Raw genomic sequence first — 14211 nt, 5'->3', positions numbered from 1 at the left:
GTTTTCATGAATTCCTAGAGGCTGAACTGTTTTGATACATACTGCTAGATGTCCCCAAAGCATGCACTTTATGAGCCAGGTGTGCTAGTGGCACCTGTGCACCCTCATGCATGAATTCTTTAATAGGTTTTTAAAAATCATTGCCAGTTTGAATCCCAGATTTGCAAAGCCACATATGCTATGTAGAACACCTGAGGCTGAGCCCTGGATCAGGGTGTTGGGAACTCGAGTGTGGTCCCACTGCACCAGAATGGGGCACTGGGGTGCCCCCACTCCTTTGGCACAAGAAGCAGCTTCCTTCAAGACAAAGCCAGACACTGCGGGAGCAATTCCATCAAGAAGGCCATTTATTATGTGCCAGCTGTGGCCAAACCATTCAGACATATTCTCTTCTCAATGGAACCCTTGCAGGGTGGCTATTGAAGCCCCATCCTAGAGATGAGGAAACTGAGTTCCCAGAGAACCTAGGGAACATGCTCCACATTCAGACCCTGAGCTATCTGGTCTCATTACATCACACTGCTCGTCCCCTCCGGGCAGAGACAGAAGGGGGATTGATTTCGGGTACCTGTAGTCACCATTGCAGAGAAAGACATGTAAACACACGGCAAGAGGAGTGAGTGGAGGGCGGGGAGGCAAGGGGTGGAGAATTTGGGGCAAAGGGGGTGGGGGCACACAGGCCTGGCGCCATCCATTCCCACAGGGCCATGAGCTCCTTCAGAGGGAAGTGATATACTATTTGTAACTCTCCCCTGCCCAGGGCACAGGGTGGGCCCAGAGAAGCCCCTCAGGGGGTGTTTGAAAGGATGAAGGAAGGAGTGAATGACATCCTTGGAGCACCTGCTGTGTGCCAGCGCTGCTCTAGGGGCTGGGACCCACCAACGAGGGAAGATGGAGAGTCTGTCCTTGGGGGGCTTGCGTGCAGGGAGGCAGCAGGGAACAAAGGCTGGCACCGTGGGTAAGGAAAGTGTAGATAGAGCGGTTACAGGGTAATAAGTGCCAGGGAGAAAAATAAAAGCGGGAAGTGGGAAAGAGAGGGCTGGGGGTGTAGTGTAAACAGAGTGGCCGGGGAAGGTCACAGTGCAGGATGGGGGAGGGAGAGAGAGGGAGGGGAGGGGAAAAGAGAAGGTCCTTCTGCTGGCTCTAGTCCCAGCTTACCCCCAACTTGGGGTCCTGGCCTCCTCAGCAGTGTTTCGAAGCTACTGCACTTTTCTGACTTTCCTGGGGCCGCTCTCCTCTTCATCGGCTGCCCTTGGTCTTTGCGTGGACCAAGCTCTCAGTTTTTCCCTCCAGAGGCCAGCAGTTTTATTTCTGGTGCCCCTATGGGGGAAAATGGCCACTGCTCCCAGAAGCCCAGGAAGAATATCTCTTCCCAGAATATTTTCTCTCCAGTTAAAATAAGGCCAGGCCAACAGACAACCCCACCCCAGGGCCCAGACTCTGCAGTGCACCTGCCCTTCCGTGGTGCCGGGGGTGCTGGAGCGAGGGCAGGTTTGCCAGGGCAGTGGGAGGGTGGGAGCCCTCTTCCCCGGGCCCTTTCTCCCATCCCCAGCTCCACTTCATTCATTCGTTTAGTTGCACTTTATTCCTAGCACTGGCCTCAGGTTGCCTGCTGATCTGGTGCCTGTCTCCCAACGCTAGGATGTCAGCTCCCAAGGGCAAGGGCCCTGGAAGAGAGTCTCACTCAACAGGGTTGTTCACTAATGATTTTTTGAGTGAATGAATGAACAGATGAATGAGTGAACTCTTTCAATTTATTCAGCTAATCAAAGCATGAGTACCTACTGCATATACAACTCAGGATTAGGCCCAAAGAGCCACACAAAGATGCCCTCCCTCTCCCCCCAACCCCAGGTTGTACTATGCAAGAGGCACAAGTAATTTGCCCCAGTGGTTAAAGCAGAATCAAGCACTTTCCTATGTAGCTGAGGAAAGCTTGGTGGGTCCCGGGGAGATCAGGGTGGGCTTCCTGGAAGAGATGAACTGTTCTAGGATTTGCAGAGTAGGTAAGAGGTAGACCTCTCCCTCTCTGCCCTCTGGCTTTTCTTGTCTCATCCACCTCCCACCAGATGATTCCAGGCCACCGCCCCTGGCTTGGTACTTCCTCTGATCACTAGTAGGCTGGAATTCTGGGCTTGTCCTCTGAGACCTTTAAGAAACCAGCCGCTCAGGTCTGTCGGGCTGGACAGGGGTTTGCCAGAGGAGCCAGCCACTTCCTTCTAAAATGTGGTTGCCTAGGTGAGAGGAGATGACGGGTAGGGATGATTCCCTCCACGGCCAGAGAGAAGCAGGCTGTGGCAGCTACGTGGGCAGGTGAGAGGGGCTCATGGTTCGGGGGCAAATGTGATTCAAATTGTCTGCTTTGAGGCAGGGTATCGCTACTCCAGGCGTGGTGGCTGTGTTGAGGGAGCTGTGTAGGGACAGTCACTGCCACTGCCCTTCCCTCTACCTGCCCCTCGTGGCAGATCACCAGAAGCACCCTTGGCATCTTTGGCCTCAGTCCCAGAAGCAGCCTGAGGTTGTGGAAAGGGCTCTAGGCCAAGACTCAGAAGTTTTTGGCGTTGGTCCCAGTTCCACAAATTTCATCGGAATGCACAACAACCTCTCTGGGCCTTATTTCCTCCATCTGCAAATGGGTCCCTCCATCTCTGCCCTGCTCAACACCTGACCTGCTCTGAGGCTTAAAGGAGAACTTGCAACATGGTGCTCAGCACCCTGACCCAGAGGGCCAAAGGGGCCAGGGCTTGAGAGGTGACCTTGGGCAGGCTGCTTGACCTCTCTGTGCCTCCAGTTGTCCCATCCAAACAATAGGGTGACAGTAGTACCCGCCTCTCAGGGAGGTTGTGAGGACTACATGATTCTAAGGTATGTGATGATTTCAACAGTGTGGTAGTAGGTGTTCGAGGAAACAGCTCTCATTTGCAACTGGAAATGAATGGGAAAGTCCTTTGTAAACTCAGCAGTGTTATTAATATAATCCGCAGCTGCTCCTGTGATGACAGATGATGGCATTCTCCTCTGGTACTCTCTGAAAAGTCCTCAAAGGTGGGGCCAGGAGAGCAAGCCAATGCCTTCCTCAGAACCACAGGGTGGGGAGAAGGGTTAGGAGCCCAGGAAGCAGTTCTGGCCACACCCGATCCCCTTCAGTCCTCAAAGCCCCAGAGGCAGCCACCTCTCCACGCCTATGGGGCAGCCTCCAACTAGTCTGGCCTGGGGGGTAAGGGGAGCGGACGCAGGCAAGCTCTGCAAGATGCTCTCATCTGTGACAAAGTATGGGATCAAAAATAAGGTCCCCAATAGGGGGAAACTGGCCATCTGAGCTTGCATCCGTGCTGCTCCTCCGAAACCGCATACCTTGAATTTAATTATGTGGAAGCAGCAGATAAACCCAAACTGAGGGACTTTCTGCAAAATGACTGGATCCTTTTGCAAAAATGCAGGTGTCCTGGAGGACAGAAAAAGGAGGGGAATGTTGGTTAGAATGACAGGACAGGTTCAGGCAATGCTTTGATCCGTGATCAGCTCCTGTGTCAGAACAAAAAGCAAAAAGCACATATTGGAACAATGGGGCTATGCTAGTAAGAGCCGTACATTGATAAGGGATTTATCAACGTGAATGCTTTGAATATGAGTGTTGTGTTATAGAGGAGAATGTTCACATTCTTAGTTGACTCAGAAGCATCTAGAGGTGAAATGTCCTGCTGTCTCCAGCTCTCCAATGGTTCTGGAAAAAACTGTGTGTGTGTGTGTGTGTGTGTGTGTGTGTGTGTGTGTGTGTGTGTGTATGTGTGTGTGTGTGTGTACACACGTGAAGCAAAAATGGTGAGTCCAGGTGAAGGGTCCATGCATGTTCTCTGCAATATTCTTGCAACATTTCTGTAGGTTTGAAAATTGTAAACAAAAAGTTTGGAGAAAAGCCCTTGTGGGGCTGCCATTAGGAGTTACCCAAATCTGCTAGGAAAAATCTGCGTCCCCAAGGCCTGGGGCAGGAACCACAGAGTCACAGGTTCAGGGGGAGTCCCACACATACCCTCTGCCCGATTACAGTTCCAATCCCATATACCCCACAGGCCCTCTGTGCCCTGTCCAGCACAGGGGCCAGCACACACCAGGGGCTCAGCACTTACTCAGCACCCACCCCATGCCAGGACCAGTACAATGCTCCAAGACCCCAAGACATGGCCCCTGCTCTCTCAGCGTGCACAGTGCCCAGGGCGTCAGCTCACACCACTGCAGAGTAAGTTGTGGGTACAGGGGTCCAAAGGCTCACAGACCAGCCACAGGCATCCTGGGAAGACAGAAGCCGAGATCAGTGACAGCAGCAGCCGCTGGGAAATGGACTTTCCTAGGAACTGAGCACGGAGCTAGGCCCTCTCCTGCTTATGACTGCGTCTCCGTCACACAAAGGCTGACTATTCTCAGGAGGTCAAATCACTTGCCTAAAGTCACTCAGCTAGAGGATGGCAGATCTGAAAAGGAGGTGACACGAAGAGGTTTAACAGACCGAGTGGAGCAGGACATGCCAGGCAGAAGGCACAGCCTGTAAACTGCAGAGGGAGGTGGGTGTGGTGAGTGCTTCTCAGCCTTGGCACTGATGACATTTGGGGCCAGATAAATCCCTGGTGTGGGGCGGTCCTGGGCATTACAGGATGCCAGCAGCCAGAGCTGAAATGTCTCAAAGTGTCTCCTGACGTTGCCAGACATTTGTGGGGGTTGGGGGAAAATAGCCCAGGTTGCTAACTGTGGGGGGAAAAGCATCTATACTCGGCCTCAAGCTTAAGGGCAACTCTTGTCATAGTCCTGTGCCTGCTACATGGCTGAGTCTCTGCTCCTGAGGCGGGTGGGGAGACACACCCTGGCGTGAGCTCTGCACCAGCTCTGGGGGCCTCCGGCAGGGCAGGCACTGGCAGGCTAGGCCCTGTTCTGCACCTGTCAGTCCTGGAAAGATCACCACTCCAGTCCCTCAGTGCCCCCACTTGTAACATGAAGATAAACATGTCTGCTTTGAGGAGATCCAGTTGATCCCCTCGGGGGTCCTGCAGCCTCGGAGTCCTGGCCAGGCTTGGAATTCCAGAAGGCAAGCCACCAAGGGAGGGGTCTTGCCCAGTGGCCGCCTGCTGCACCCCCTCGCAGGGTGGCTGGAGTTCTCCCCGCAGCCCACATGGAAGGCTGCTCTCCAGACTGTTAAAAAGCCCCGAGCCTTTGGAAAGTCAGGGCTCTAGGAATGTGCCATTTGTGAATAAAGCGCAGCCAGCAGGCGGGGGTGTGGCCAGACCAGAGCGCCCCGCCTCCCGCGCTGACCCAGAGCCCTGCCTGCCCCCAACCCAGCCTCTGGAGGGTTGATGCTCTCTTAACAGGGATTCTCCAGAATTCCCCTCCTCACCTCCCACCCCACCCTGCTTCAATACTGGTTGTTATACAGTCTGGCTGTCTCCTCTCAGCTTCTCCATCATTCAACAAACATTTATTGCAAAGCTACCACAAGCCTGCTCCTGCACGGAGTGCGGCCCTTACTGTGCTTCTGAACCCAGCGCCGGGAGAGACATCCAAGCACCAACACTGAGCGTCACATGGTAGGTGGACACACAGAGGCCTAGTACAGGCCTGGGGTCGGAAAGGTCTCCCTGTGGAGGAGTGTCAGAGGAGGTGTGCAAACTGGGTCCTAGAGGATAAGTGGAGATTCATAGAGAAGGACAAGGGGGAACAGAATTCCAGGAATAAGGACCAGCATAGGCAAAAGCACAGAGGTCATCCATTGGATGTGGAGAAAAAATATTAGAACTTGTATTTATACTCATTTTTAGGACCAGACTTTTCTATTTTCTATTTTATAGACATTTAATGATGCACATGCCCTACTAACATTGTGATGTATGTGTCTGTATATTTATATATAGGTCATTGTTTATATACACAGTAAAGGTGCACACCCCTACATTGTTTACTGATGTGATCAGAAATGTTGCCAGGGCTGTTTTAGGACGTGCTGTGTTGGAAAGGCCTGTGGATGCCTGAGGGGTCTAGGCTTAGAGCTAAACATGGACGTGGGTCAGCAAGACACCCTTAGGTGCTACTGAGGAGCAGGGCAGAGTGGCGGACGGAGCAAGTGGTTCTCAGCCTAACTGCACTTTGAATCTTAAAAACTGCCCCCTCCTGGCTCCCTGATTTCACTCATTTAATTGGCCTGGAGTGAAGCCCAGGTGTCATCTTCTTTTAAACTCCCCAAGTGATGCCAATTGCAAGTAGAGTCAAGAACCACATGAGTGTTCTTCAAACTTTCATGCTTGTATATTCTCTAAAAGAATTTTGGAAAACTGCATACTCCCTTTCATATTTTTAAGTTGACATCCATAGTTTTCATCATAATTGTAATAGCTGAAAAAAAATGGTCATGTCCTACATGTTGTATATACTTCTCCAGAACCTCAGAGCTGCAGATTTGGTTTATTTAATTCATGGAAAATGTCCGCCATATAAGCTAATTGGCAAAATCAGAATTAATTTGCAAGCCAGTCAACCCAATTAGACTTACTATCTGTTGAAAGAAAACCTGGATGAGAGATGCCCTCACAAAAAACAAAAAACAAAACAAAAACAAACAAACAAACAAAAGTACAGACTTCCAATTGTAAAATAAATAAGTAACCAGGATGTAATGTATAGCATAAGGAATATAGTCAAAATATTGTAACAACTTGGTATGGTGATAGCTGGTACCTAAAATTATCATGTATATAAATGTTAAATCACTGTGTTGTACACCTGAAACTAATGTAATACTGTGTGTCAACTACCCTTCAATAAAAAAAAAAGAAAGAAAACCTGGATTCATTTTTCCGCTCAAATGAGTGTGTTAATACATAGCCTGGTGACAAGCACCCCACTTCTCATTCTAAGCTGAATAGGTAGACGGTGTGCAGTCTTGTCCCCTACAATTGCCCCTTAGTTGGAGTAAGATGCTGCCTCCTTCAATGCTTATAGCTGATGCTCTCTGTGCTTTGTTGGGGGGTTGTCTCCCCCTCAGGAGTGTGCACTCCCCAATTTCTCCTTTGTTTGGGTCCCTAGTGATTTGCACCATCTATATCATGCACCACGGTCACGGACTGAGTGAAAGGCAAGCCTTACTTGGAAAGGTAAGTAAGGTGGGAAGGGAAAACTGGCTGGATGCTGGACTGCAGAGGAAAATAGATTCACTTTAGGAAAGTCATAAAGAAGTTGAGGATCTGGAAATTGATACTTTAAAATTGTTCACAATACGAGAATTAGGCTTGAGATGGATTAATGATTGTACATTGAGCATTGACCCCCCTATACTGAATTTTATTGTTGTTAACAACCATTTGATCAATAAATATGAGAGATGCCCTCTCAAAAAAAAAAAAAAAAAATTGTTCACAATAGATTCATACATATATGGTAACTTGATTTGCTACAAAGACAACTAGGCAATTCTGTGGCAGAAACAATGTTTCCTTCTATACATATTCATAAGGGGAAAGAAATGAGCTCTGACCCCTTCGCCACACCATACACATTAATCCATCCTAAGATGGATCATAGACCTAAATGTGAAAACAAAAACCAATAAAACCCCTGGAGGAAAACATAGGAAGAGATATGTCCAGGCAAAGATCTTTCAAGCAAGACATAAAAGGCACTTAGTATAAATTTTTTAAATTGGTAATTTGGACTTCATTATACTAAAAACCTATATTTGTCAAAAGATGCCTTTAAAAGAGTGAGAGGACAAGAGATTTTCACAATCCACATATCTGAGAAAGGACTCCTGAGTATCTACGTCAATAAAAAAGAACAACCAAACCAACAAAATTTGGGCTAAAGTCTTGAGAAAGAGGCTATTTAACAGACCAGTAAACATGAAAAGACTCTTAACACCACTAGTCATCAGGGAAAAGCAAGACAAAAATCTCAATGAGATTCTGTGATACTCCCCGGAGTACGGCTAAAATTAAGATTGGCCATCCGAAGAGTCGTCAGAGATGTAGGGCAGCCAGAGCTCTCATGCATCGCTGGTGGGAGAATAAATTGGTAAACATCAAACTTACCCCTCCCCTGTGTCCCAGAAATTCCACTCCTAGGCATATATTCAAGGTGGGGCAGTAGCTCAGTTTAATCGATGTGCGGGCGATAAGGGGGTAGGCTGTTGTAGAGAGTTTAGGATAGTAATAAAAAAAAAACTCAACTGAAAGTTCATCTGCTTTTTATTATCACCATGCACCAGGAGCAGAAAATTCTAAATAATGTCATGATAAAATATCCCTCTACCTACAACATCTTTTGTTGGTCTAAGTTTGAAACAATCGCCGCAATTACCACTGAGTTTTAAAAATCTTACATATGCAAGCTTCAAATTAGCATATTTATAGTGCTTGTCCTTTAATAAACATTGCATTCTACGTGGAAGTTAATTCTACGGGCCAGTTATACACTCGGCCCCCAACATGCATGGATTCTGTGCATTTATTTTATGAGGGTTTTTTTTTTTGGTAAAATATATCTAATATAAAATTTGCCATTTTAACCATGTTTAAATGTGCGATTCAACGGCATTACTTACACCCACCGTCCGTTTCCAGAGCTCATCTTCCCAAACCGAAACTCTGTCCCCATGAAACACTAATCATCCTCCCTCCCTCCCCTACCTCAGCCTCTGATACTCTTTTTGTCTCTATGAATTTGCTGCCTTTAGGTACCTCCTATAACTGAATCATAGAGTATTTGTCCATCTATGTCTGACTTATTTCATTTAGCATCATGTTTCCAAGGGCCATCCATGTTGTCACATTTATGAGGATTTCATTCCTTCTTACAGCTGAATAATATTCCATTGTACCTGCCTTTATTTTAAGAGTGATTTCCTGAAGCTTCAGAATCATTCAAGCTTTTTCAAGACAGTTCCTGTCGTGAATCCCTGTGGCATTACATATTCCTCTACTTAACTGTGTATTGTCAATAATGATAATACAGTGATTTTAAGGACAAAGAAACAGAACCTAAGTTACTTTAGTTCTATGTGAATATTGGCATTTTGTGTTTAAAACTGAAAATGGTAAAACAGAGTACAAACTGGTATGAGTTTTTGTCTCCTTTAGGAACAATTAACATACTTGAAAAGTACTTATTAATCCTTTTTTTTTGGCATGGTAATACTTAGATTAACTTTTTTTGATGGTGTGATTACACATAAAGCCCAATAAAATTAAAATGTCACTGTCTTGTTATTATTAATCACATTATTGTTAAAAATAATTTTGTTGTATAAAGGACTGGAAATACTAAAATGATCCAAAATTCTAGAAGTATCAAATATTCTAGATATGCCACTGGATATACTCAAGACAAATGAATTTGTATGTCCACCAAAAATATGTACAAGAATGTTCATAGCAGCTTTATCCATAAAAGCCTCAAACTATAAATAACTCAAGTGCCCATCACTCAGAGAATGAATAAGTAAACTGCGGATTATTCACACAACAATGGAATACCACACAGAAATAAAAAAAGAACCGATTACTGATATAGGCACCACACAGATGGTTCTCGCAAACAGAAGTTAAAGAAGCCAGGCACAACTCCATTGCTATGAAGTTTCAGGACAGGCAAATTCATGCAGAGGTCAGGATAGGGGTTACCTTGGGGCAGGGGAGGTAGTTATTGACTGGGGATGGTGGACACTCGGTTATAAACATCTATAGAAATTTATCAAGCTTTACATGGATGATTAATGCATTTCACTGTATAAAAATTACTCCCAATACAAAAGAAAAAAATGTAATCACCAAAAGGGTAGAGATTTTTATCTGTTTTGCTCAACTCTGTGTCCTCAGAGATTGGAATGTGCCTGGCATTAAGGTAGCACACAGTTAATTACTGAGTGGATGAGTGAGCTTAAGGCTGTTCTGATCATACCATCACATAAATCTTGCAGGATTAAGTTTTACTTATCTCTCTCCCCGCTGTTAATTTCTGGCCTTGGGGGTCAGAGACCTGGTGGAGGGCAGTGGGCAGTAAGGTTGGTCTGTGCCTGGGGGTAGGGCAGTTTAAAGATCTAAGTGCCTGTTCCTCCAGCTCCCTTTACAAGAACTTAAGGCAGGTGGGGCTCTGGAAGCAGTGAGCACTCCATGGACTTTAAGATGGACTCTCAGTGTTAACAGAATAAAGGAAGGAGAGAAATAAAAGCCTGTGAACCCCCAGCCTTAGGCCTTTTCAACCCCCAACCTTAGACCACACCCCACACGCCCAGGGTCCCCTCTGTCCCTACTGGCTGTGGTAGGTCTGTCCAGGCAGCTTTTCTGGATTCTGCTCCATCCCTCCATCTGATGAAAGCCCCTTTGACCTTGTTTCAGCTTTTCTGAATCAACCTCCATGCCTGATTGCCTCCAGTAACTTCCCCTCCAGCCCATCTGTCTCTCTTTTTGAATATAATTTATTAAAATTTAATTTTATCACATGATCATGCATGTTGCCCCAAATCTCTCATTCTGGTCCCCAGTTCCCATGTCTGACCTTCAAGGCTGATTCATCCACTCATCCTGAAGCTGACTTCTCCAAGGCCTATGTCCACATGGAACACCTTTTAAACCCAGGAGAAACTTGGAGAGGGCAGTGGCTTTAGCATAGAGAATATAGTGATTATAAGACATGTGCTTATAACCCGTGATTGGGTCTTTTGTCAAATTGTGATCCAGACCTGACAAGTGAATCAGGGTGCCCAGAGGGGTCCTTAGCAGAGGTGAGAGGAGTAAGAAAGATTTCCAAGTAATTTCTGCTCTGTCACACCTTTGCTTAAAGTGGCCCCAAGGGCTTAACACTGACAGAGAAACAAACCTAATCGCAGCTTTCAAGAAGATGAAGATCTGTTCTCCTACAGAACAAGACCAGTTTGTTTTCGTTTTTTAAATGCTTGGGGATAAAGCTAAAGATGCTGGATTAAATGTATCAGGAAGAACCTGGACTTAAAGTACAGAACTGGCACACTGCATGGGAGAACTGCAGAGCCCGGGCAGGACCCAGCAGGAGCAGCTGGGTGAGCCTGGGAAGCCCTGAGCACAAAGGCAGGCGCGGTTTGGGGTGAGCCCGAGCCAAGCCTTGCAGTCAAGGCTGCTATCACAGGGTCAGGTGGGCTGGGTTTCCAGGGAGATGGTGGCACAAGACGGCCAAGGAGCCGGGCCTAGCCAAGGAGGGCTTCTGGGCAGGGATGGTTCTGTGGGCCAGGAGGGCCAGTCAGGAACCTGAAGCCACAACCGACTTGCCCTCACTCAGATTAGATTGAGTTCTTGTCTGTGTTCTCTCCTAACCAACTCCTCCTCATCCATCAGGATTCAGCTCAGGTGTCACCTCTTCCAGGAAGCCCTCCTTTAGATGCTCTGAGCACATTGCAGGGAACTCTGGGACTCAGCTGTTTCCCCGCCCAGACTGCAAGTCCCCTGAGGAGGGGACAGTGGCTTAGTATCACTGTGTCCCTCTCACTTGGCAGGTGCATGGGAGATGGAGAGAAGGGGGAAGGAATGGAGGGAGAGAGAAAGGAAGGGAGGACGAGAGAGGAAGCAGAGAGAGATGGAAGAAGGAAGAGGGAGGGAGGGAAGCAGGACTGAGAAAGAAAGATGGAGGGAGAGGAGAAGAGGGAGAAAGTAAGAGAGGAGGATGGGAGGGAGGGAGTCTGAGCACAGACCTTCCGCAGGTGCCACAGGTCAGCCCCCAGGACAGCAGTGGCTCATCAACAGCAGCACCACCCCAGGCTTTCTGGCACCTGAGACCTGGGCTGCTACACACTCTTGACCCTACGCCAGGCCCAGCACAGGGAGAGGGGTCAGCCCAGGCTGGCAGCTGCAGAACATCAGGCCTCAGGGTTGTCGGGGGTCAGGATGGGCACAGGTGGGCAACGAGGGAGGACAGCTCTTGGGGGCAAAGGAGGATCTGCCAAGGGATGGGACTGTGCAATTCTGATTGCATCTAGTTCTTCATTTCTACTTGATTCACCGATTTCAGAGCTGTATTCTTAGAAGGAACTGTGTTTTCATTTAATTGAATTTTTTTCACACAATGTCAATAGCATTTTTTTCTCTTTGTTTGACAATAGCATTCTTGTTCTTCATGAATCTAAAGGAAAGGAAGTGCATTCTAACAAATACAAACAAAAGAAAGAATGTAAAAATGATCTGAAATCCTGGATAATTATTGTCAATGTTTTGTTGCATATCATTCTAGAATTTATATGTTTATATATTTGTATATTAATATATTTAAATATATAAAATATTTTTTAAGCAAACCAAAATGGAATCACAGTGTACACTGTGTTTTATAACCTGCATTTCCCAATCAGTGATGCCTATAAACACTTTTCTGTATCAGTGAATAAAATTTCACATCATTGTAGTGGCTGCAAATATTTTAGTGAATGAAGGTGCCATAAATATTTAGTTAACCTCTACGAACATTTAGGATTTCCCCCCTATTTAAAAGTTAAAGATAACTTTTGGGAAAACTTATCCCTTGAAACATCATTTTTGAGTGAGAAACACAAGTACGCTATAAAAGAGCTGATTTTGAACCACAAGTCTTAGAAATAACTTATTTTAGTTAGCGGCAATATCATTTATTAAGTCAAATATTGTGGAAGAAACAAAGAATTGGGCAATATATGAAATTAAGATGATTGAAAGAGAGATGTGGAAAGGTTTTGTGTTGAAAATCATTTTGTTTTGCTGAAATGGACCTCTCCAAATATAGTTGTTTTGAACAGTTGTTGGCCTGTAATCATCCCATCTACCAACCTCTTTTTTTATTGTGCCTTCTCAGGGAACCCCTGGTTACAAGTGTTAGTCTGTCAACAAACACTAGGGACCCCATACCTCACACTACTTACAACATTTAACTCAAAATGGATCATAGTCTTAATGAAAACCTGAGACTAAAAAACTACTCAGAGAGAATCTTTGTGCTTTGGGTTAGGCAAAGATTTCTTACACAAGACACCAAAAGCATGACCCATGAAATCTTTTTTGATCAAAATTAAGAACTTCTGATTTTTGAAAGATGTTAAGAGAATGAAAAGATAAATGACAGACTAGAAAAAATATTTGCAAGTTACATATCTGCTAAAGGTCTTGTAGCTAGAATATATCAAGGACTCTCAAAATGCAATAATAAAATTTCTCAAAATAATAAAAATAGAATTTTCATATTAGCCAGTAATTCCATGTCTGGGTATATACCCCAAAGAATTGATAACACGGTCTTGAAGAGATATTTGTACACATATGTTCATAGCAAGGTTATGTACAATAGCCAAAAGCTGTAAGCAACCCAAGAGTCCATTGGTGGATGAATGAATAAACAAAATGTGGTAAATGCATACAATGGAATATTATTCAGCCTTAAAAGGGAAGGAAATGCTGACACACTACCACACGGAAGAACCTTGAGACATTGTGCTATCACAAAAAGACAAATACTGTTACGATTCCACTTACAGAGGTACTCAGAGTGGTCAAATTCATAAACACCAAAAGTAGGATGGAGATGGCCAGGGGCTGGGGGCAGAGGGAAATGGGGAGTTGTTGTTTAAGGGGTACAGAGCTTCAGTTTGGGAAGATGGAAAAAGTTCTGGAGTTGAATGGTGGTGGTGGTTGTATGACAATGTGAATATACTTAATATTACTGAATGGTACACTTAAAATGATTAAAACAGTAGTAAATTTTAAGTAAACTATATTTTGCCACAATTAAGAAAGAGATTTTAAAAACTCAAGAGGAAAACATAAAACTATGGGAGCATATACTAGGCACTATTAAGGTGAGTATGTGGCATGGAGGTGAGGACTATAGTGAGAAGTGTGGGTCGGGAAGAGCAGGGGGAAGGAGACCTTTGCTGTGTGCCTTTGAATACTTTTTCAATGTATTATTGCCTATTCAAAATACTAAACATAAAATAGTCACAAAAAAATTCTTCCTGATTTGAGTCCAAAATCTGTCCTACAACCATGTCAAGCAAGTTAAATTCCTCTTTAAGCCCTTAAGACAGAATTCTGCTCCTTCTGGCATCTTCTACAGGTCTCTGACTCTCCTCGGTACTGGGGGCGCCGGTCACTGCAGACGGTGTCAGACCCTGTGCCTTCTCGGGCGGGACCCTGGTGGTTTGGGGATATCCAGCATCTACGCCCTCTCACTGCAGAGCTGCTCCTT

General features: G+C 45.7%; 1 long non-coding RNA gene across 1 annotated transcript in view; it reads left to right on the top strand.

The window, feature by feature from the left end:
• Positions 1–5275: 5275 nt before the first annotated feature.
• The window catches only part of LOC118968729 (uncharacterized), a 29556-nt gene continuing 20620 nt past the window's right edge, over positions 5276–14211 (top strand). Inside the window, exons 1-2 of the long non-coding RNA XR_005056526.2 lie at positions 5276–5573; positions 7066–7133. This is a non-coding gene — a long non-coding RNA (uncharacterized lncRNA). The remainder of the gene's footprint in view (positions 5574–7065; positions 7134–14211) is intronic.

The sequence above is a fragment of the Manis javanica genome, chromosome 18, assembly GCF_040802235.1.
Source record: "Manis javanica isolate MJ-LG chromosome 18, MJ_LKY, whole genome shotgun sequence".
NCBI lineage: Eukaryota > Metazoa > Chordata > Mammalia > Pholidota > Manidae > Manis > Manis javanica.
The sequence above is the reverse complement of the archived record's forward strand: the minus strand, read 5'-3'. Positions and strand labels throughout refer to the sequence as shown.